This window comes from Schistocerca piceifrons, unplaced genomic scaffold (assembly GCF_021461385.2).
Source record: "Schistocerca piceifrons isolate TAMUIC-IGC-003096 unplaced genomic scaffold, iqSchPice1.1 HiC_scaffold_2388, whole genome shotgun sequence".
NCBI classification, from domain to species: domain Eukaryota; kingdom Metazoa; phylum Arthropoda; class Insecta; order Orthoptera; family Acrididae; genus Schistocerca; species Schistocerca piceifrons.
In genome coordinates, this window is record NW_025728324.1 from 25,001 (window position 1) to 32,500 (window position 7,500).

A 7,500-nucleotide genomic window follows, 5' to 3' on the forward strand; every position below is an offset into this window, starting at 1 on the left:
GCGGTGTGTTCCGCAATTCCCTTCTTGCCTCATTGGCAACTGGGTCGAATTCCGGGCATTCCAGTACCACGTGCTCGGGCGTCCCCACAGGGGCGCCACAGACACACTCAGGTGACTGCATACTGCCAATTCTGTGTAAGTATGTAGGATAAGGGCCATGCCCGGATAAGAAGTGTACCACTCCCAGTGTTATAGTCAGATGTCTCATCTTGAGCCTCTCTCGGACACTGGGAAAGAAGTCAAAGACCCTTCTCCCCGTGTCTGAGGACTGCCACTGCTCTTGCCAAATGTCTGTAATTTTTTCTCTGATATCCCTGATATTGTTCATGTGTTCTCCTATAAGTGCTGTAACTTTTTCGTGTTCCCGTTTTTGGATCCAGTGTATTGCTGCATGTTGCCTGATCATTAAATCCAGCGGGTGAAGTCCCATTATTACTAACAAAGCATCCGTTGGTGTGGTGCTGAAGGCACCAACACACCGCATGATTACATTTCGCTGTATTCGTCTGATGACACGTGCTGGTTTCACCTGAGTGAGCCTGTGCGCCCACGCGCTGGAACCATACCCCACAACTGGTATCAGTATACAGTTGTTGTACATTTTGGTTGCCCCTGGGGGCAGATGGAAACGTCTTTGAGCAATACTGATCAGTTTGTTAAATATTGAGAGGGATTTGGTGGCCACATGGTCGATGTGCGGAGCATAGCTCCACGCCTCATCCATGAGGACGCCCAAGTATCTTGCAGACCTAGATCTCGCAACTAATCTATTATCCAGCCGCACGACTGGATCACGGGCCAGCTTTCCTTTTAAGAGAATGTAATTTGATTTTTGTGGTGCAACTTGTAGTTTTGATTTTTGGCACCATTGCATTAAGATCTCAGATGCTTGTACTGTTTTATTCTCTATTTCAGCACGACTATCTCCTTCGACCATGATGAAAAGATCGTCTGCATACGCCACTGCTCCCAGTACCGTGTCGTTCCCATTCAAAGTTGTCAGCAGGGGGTCCATGTTTACATCCCAGAACACGGGGCCACACACAGAGCCCTGCGGGCAGCCCTTCGAGATGTCTTTCAACATCACGGCACCAGGAGCCGTAATTTTCGCAACTCTTTTCCGGCAGTAATCCCTCAGGCAACCATATAGTGCCGCCGGGCACTCCATTTCCCGTAACTGGGAGAAGAGCGCCGGCCACCACAGGTTGTCGAAGGCGCCGGAAATGTCCACCATGATGCCCAGGACATATTTCCTCGTGGATGAGTGCACAGTACTTGCTACTTTATTTATGGCATCAGATGTAGACTTGCCCTTTCTGAACCCGTACTGCAATTCACTCATACCACGAAGAAGCCTGTGGCTAGACAGTCTAGACATCAGAAGCTTCTCAAAGGTTTTGCCCAAAACGTCAAGTAAACAGATGGGCCTATAGGATTTTGCAAGTGTAGGGTCCTTATCTTGTCCCTTTTTTATTATAACTACTTCTGCTGTTTTCCAGCATGTTGGGAAGCTCCGCATTTCCAAACATCTGTTGTAAATTTTGGCAAGACTTGGTGCCAACTTTTGTGCTATGCACTGCAGTACTTCTGCTGGTATACCATCTGGCCCTGGGGCTTTCCGCCTCGCGAAGGATTTTATTGCTTGTACCACCTCCTCTTGCGAGAAGGGGTAGACTTGTAGGTTGTTGTTGTATATTATTTGATCTTGCTGTCGTATCTCCCTCTGCAGCTCAGTGTCCATGTCAGGTCGGTCGTCCGGTAGGAGCACATGAAGTAACTCCTCAGCAGTTTGTCTCCAGTCAATTGTCATGTCGTCAGTGTCTTCCTTTTTGATTGTGGAGAGCTGCATTGGGGAGTGTATTTTCTCCCTCACGATTTTGTATGGCATGCCCCAAGGGTCCAGGGTAAGATGTTCCTTTACGAAGTCTTCCCAACTCTGCTGTCTATGTTGGTTTAGGGTATCCTTAAAGACCCTCTTCTGTCTTCTATATATGGTGAGATGGAATTGTCTTTCTGCCTGGGCGAAAGCCCTTTGATAGTTCCTGCGTGCTCTACGCATAGACTGCCTGAGCCGCGACAGCTCCGGAGTCCATGGCGCAGTCGCTTTCCGAATGAGACGTCTTTTCACTGGTATCGCTACGGCGATAGCCGTCTTTATAGAGGTAGTTAGGGCCTCTACTGCCTTTTCCACGTTAAATTCAATTCCGAGCTCTGGAGGATCGAACTCCGCCTCCAGAAGGTCCCAATTGGCTCTCCCGTAGTCATAACGCATTGTCCACTCTGCTGGCACGCGGTCCTCCTCCACAGATATGTCGAATTCAATGACATTGTGGTCACTCGTGGTTATAGCGTCATGTGTTTTCCACTTCAAAATTTTATTAGCAATACCCATTGAGGTTAGTGTGATGTCAATAAAAGATGCTGCCCCGGCTCGGCTCCTATAGGTAGGAGGGTTGCCGGGGAGATTCGCAACATTCAAATTTTGTTCCATGATTAAATCTTCTAATTCAATTCCTCTGTGGTCTTGTACCGGGCTGTGCCAGAGCGGTGATTTAGCATTTGCATCCGTTGATATTATTATATGCTTGTCTTGTAAGACTCTTAATGCTGTCCGCAATTGTCCCAGGTAGATATCAATATTATGTCTGTACTGGCAATACAAACTCATTAAATACAAACTGTGTCCTTTTAAATTGACTTCTACAACCGTAAGGTGTGTAGTACATAATTGAGTAATTACAGTTGTTTTGATTAGATTACTTAAAATTATAATTGACGTCATTGGTTGCTGGCCTGAGGCAATCACCTGTGCGTTAACGGGAAAGCCAGGAATCCTTCCCGAGACGGAGTATGGTTCTTGTATTAATAAGATGTCTACTTTGTGTTCCTCTGTTAATCTTCTTAATTCATGTAAGACTAACTGACTTCTCATTGCATTTACCTGAAACACTCTAAAGTGCATCAGGATACCTTGTATGGAAATGACTATTTGGCCAGGTTTGGGCAGGATCAAAAGCGATCCTGCCATACATCATTACCATGTCATTGTATATCTTTTTTAGGTCAAAAACCCTACCCCTTCGAGCAAAAACTTTCGATACGAGTTCCTCTAGTTGTTTGAACTCAAGAGGTATGTTTGCTGCGGCAAGCTGGATGCAATCTGCATCCTCCAGAGCAGGGAATGTTATCCTTCTTCCTCTGGGATACCCGGTTCTCACCAGCTGCCTAAGAGCCACCGTCAAGATTGCTGGATCTTCTAAACGTGATAGTCTTAATGTCTCCTCACATATACCGTAAGTATTCCCAGGGGGACAATTATTATAAGTCCGTTTTCTTACAGAGGAATCTACATCTACAAGGTCAGAGTCTATGTTCTCTTTCTCCTTGCCTCCACCAATTACTTCTACTTTTACAGTTTCCAATACTACTTGTTCTACAGAGTTTTTTGACGTATTTTTTGTGCCACCACCTATTTCAGTTTTGTCTAGTTGCAAGTCTTTTAGTGCTTGATATGTCTTCTCTGCAGAGTGTCCAGCAGCCGAACCGGTGCCGGGCGCCGATGTCCTCCCCCTTGAGGCCAGGAAGCCCCCGACCTGGCAGGAGAAGTCCGCCGCCCCGCCCGACTCCGCCGCCACAGCCGAGACCCCCCTCCTGTCGGCCAGAAAAGACCCGACCTGACAGGAGAAGTCTGCCATTTCCGGCTGCACAGCAGGAACTGGAACAAAGTAAGAAGCGTTAATTTCATCATCTTCATCCAAAGATGATTGTGATCTCCACCTTCTCCATCTTTCTGCATCCCGTGCTACTTTGCTAGGTGACTTCCGTTTCTGGACTTTTCGGCTAGTCGCCATAGTCAGTCCTTTGAATCAATCTTTGTAGTAACAACTTGTATGTCATGCACTCCCTTCCTGGGGAGTGACAGACCCTTTTTCTGTACCTACAAGGGATGCATGTTTCTCGTTTATCACAAGATTTTTTGTCATGGCCATCCTCGCCACATCTTCCACAGACTGAGTTTTGGAAATTACAATACTTGGCCACATGGCCATAATCCTGGCACTTTGTGCATTTTGCCAGTGCTGTATAGTCTTTAACTGAAATCGCTGTGTATCCTATATATAATTTATTTGTTTTGACTATTATTTTTCTGAGATCGGGTGCCACCTCTACGGCATGATGTACCGTAGGCCGATCTCGTGGCCCTGTTTTAAAACGTAACTTGAATTTCTCAATAAATTCTTCTTTAGTCATGATTTCCTCAAAGTTCTGTTCATACGCACAATTGATGACGTCGTCCTGCGACATGTACGTCGGGACGTCGTACATCATCATAAGTGGTCTTCGTTTCTTTGGTTTCTCGCAAACAAAGGAGTCATTTAATTTCTTGTTTGCTAATAGTTTGTCACAGTCCTCAGTTGAGGCTAATTCAACTATTAGTATGTTTTTGGTCGTTCTGACATTGTTTATTTTAATTTTGTCTGTTCTCGGATTAATACTTTTCTCAAAATTCTCTTTAGCCTTCTTAACGTCTTCACCTTTTTTCGGTTTGACAAAAATGGTTGGTACAGTTTTCTCTATGTTCTGTCTTATTGTTTCTTGAACTGTCTTTTTAGGTTGGGTCACTGCTGCAACTGCAGCATACGACCTTTGCGGTTTCTGTAGTTCATTGCGGAGCCGCTCATTTTCGGCTTTCACTTCCGCATACTGTCCTTCTAGTTTAGCGTGGGCAAGAGCCCAATTGGCTATGTCCTCTTTCAATGCCCTAATCTGGTCGGCATTTATTTTTCCATGCCTGACACTCCGATCCAATAATCGGAGGAAGGAGGCATGTCTTTCCATAACTGACTGATTCGGATTTCTCTCGTCAATAAGAGCATCATGCTCCGAAAGCGCCGATTCACTCTCCGTTTGTTCTGCCATGTTTGCCAAGAAGAGTGAAAAAATTGGGGCCCGTCTGTTACCCCCGACCGGCACCTCTGGCATGGGGGGGGGCTAATGGCAGCTCGCCCACCGGTCCCGCCCCTGGACCAAGGGCACACGTGAGCTGCTAGGTTGAGCGTGCCGTTTCCAACACACTCGTCCTCTTCGACGGCCTTGCCATCGCAGTTTTCATCCCTCCCTCCCCGGCAAGTGCCCCCCGCACTCCGGGAAGGCGGATTCACCTTCCGTCCTTCGCCCCTTACTAGGCCGAGCTCCCACTCATGGCCAAGGACCCGGCCCTACTCAGGTGCCGGGTCGGTCACCCAGACTTTCAGGGGTCTGGACCCAGCTAACCTAGCCGGGGACATGTCACCACACCCCGGCTTGGCAGATCATGTCTCGGAGAACCAGAGACACGGCGCGCCAGTTCTGAGTAGATAGGGACAGCGGGAATCTCGTTAATCCATTCATGCGCGTCACTAATTAGATGACGAGGCATTTGGCTACCTTAAGAGAGTCATAGTTACTCCCGCCGTTTACCCGCGCTTGCTTGAATTTCTTCACGTTGACATTCAGAGCACTGGGCAGAAATCACATTGCGTCAACACCCGCTAGGGCCATCGCAATGCTTTGTTTTAATTAGACAGTCGGATTCCCCCAGTCCGTGCCAGTTCTGAGTTGATCGTTGAATGGCGGCCGAAGAGAATCCGCGCACCCGCGCGCCCCCGGAGGAGCACGCTAAGGCGGACGCGGCCTCGCAGCAAGGAAGATCCGTGGGAGGCCAAGGCACGGGACCGAGCTCGGATCCTGCACGCAGGTTGAAGCACCGGGGCGCGAACGCCGCGCAGGCGCGCGCATCCTGCACCGCCGGCCAGCACGAGGCCGACCAACGGCGAGAGCAGACCACGCCCGCGCTAAACGCCCGCACTTACCGGCACCCCTACGGCACTCACCTCGCCCAGGCCCGGCACGTTAGCGCTGACCCACTTCCCGACCAAGCCCGACACGCCCCGATCCTCAGAGCCAATCCTTATCCCGAAGTTACGGATCCAATTTGCCGACTTCCCTTACCTACATTATTCTATCGACTAGAGGCTCTTCACCTTGGAGACCTGCTGCGGATATGGGTACGAACCGGCGCGACACCTCCACGTGGCCCTCTCCCGGATTTTCAAGGTCCGAGGGGAAGATCGGGACACCGCCGCAACTGCGGTGCTCTTCGCGTTCCAAACCCTATCTCCCTGCTAGAGGATTCCAGGGAACTCGAACGCTCATGCAGAAAAGAAAACTCTTCCCCGATCTCCCGACGGCGTCTCCGGGTCCTTTTGGGTTACCCCGACGAGCATCTCTAAAAGAGGGGCCCGACTTGTATCGGTTCCGCTGCCGGGTTCCGGAATAGGAACCGGATTCCCTTTCGCCCAACGGGGGCCAGCACAAAGCGCATCATGCTATGACGGCCCCCATCAACATCGGATTTCTCCTAGGGCTTAGGATCGACTGACTCGTGTGCAACGGCTGTTCACACGAAACCCTTCTCCGCGTCAGCCCTCCAGGGCCTCGCTGGAGTATTTGCTACTACCACCAAGATCTGCACCGACGGCGGCTCCAGGCAGGCTCACGCCCAGACCCTTCTGCGCCCACCGCCGCGACCCTCCTACTCGTCAGGGCTTCGCGGCCGGCCGCAAGGACCGGCCATGACTGCCAGACTGACGGCCGAGTATAGGCACGACGCTTCAGCGCCATCCATTTTCAGGGCTAGTTGCTTCGGCAGGTGAGTTGTTACACACTCCTTAGCGGATTCCGACTTCCATGGCCACCGTCCTGCTGTCTTAAGCAACCAACGCCTTTCATGGTTTCCCATGAGCGTCGATTCGGGCGCCTTAACTCGGCGTTTGGTTCATCCCACAGCGCCAGTTCTGCTTACCAAAAGTGGCCCACTTGGCACTCCGATCCGAGTCGTTTGCTCGCGGCTTCAGCATATCAAGCAAGCCGGAGATCTCACCCATTTAAAGTTTGAGAATAGGTTGAGGTCGTTTCGGCCCCCAAGGCCTCTAATCATTCGCTTTACCGGATGAGACTCGTACGAGCACCAGCTATCCTGAGGGAAACTTCGGAGGGAACCAGCTACTAGATGGTTCGATTAGTCTTTCGCCCCTATACCCAGCTCCGACGATCGATTTGCACGTCAGAATCGCTACGGACCTCCATCAGGGTTTCCCCTGACTTCGTCCTGGCCAGGCATAGTTCACCATCTTTCGGGTCCCAACGTGTACGCTCTAGGTGCGCCTCACCTCGCAATGAGGACGAGACGCCCCGGGAGTGCGGAGGCCGCCGCCCCGTGAAGGGCGGGGAAGCCCCATCCTCCCTCGGCCCGCGCAAGGCGAGACCTTCACTTTCATTACGCCTTTAGGTTTCGTACAGCCCAATGACTCGCGCACATGTTAGACTCCTTGGTCCGTGTTTCAAGACGGGTCGTGAAATTGTCCAAAGCTGAAGCGCCGCTGACGGGAGCGATTATTCCGCCCGAGAGCATCCCGAGCCAACAGCGGCGCGGGTCCGGGGCCGGGCCAGGTAGGTCCG

At 50.7% G+C, this 7,500-nt stretch overlaps 1 pseudogene; it reads right to left on the bottom strand.

Moving 5' to 3' along the window:
• Nucleotides 1-7,500, bottom strand: part of LOC124742952 — a 10,502-nt pseudogene that overhangs the window by 2,190 nt on the left and 812 nt on the right.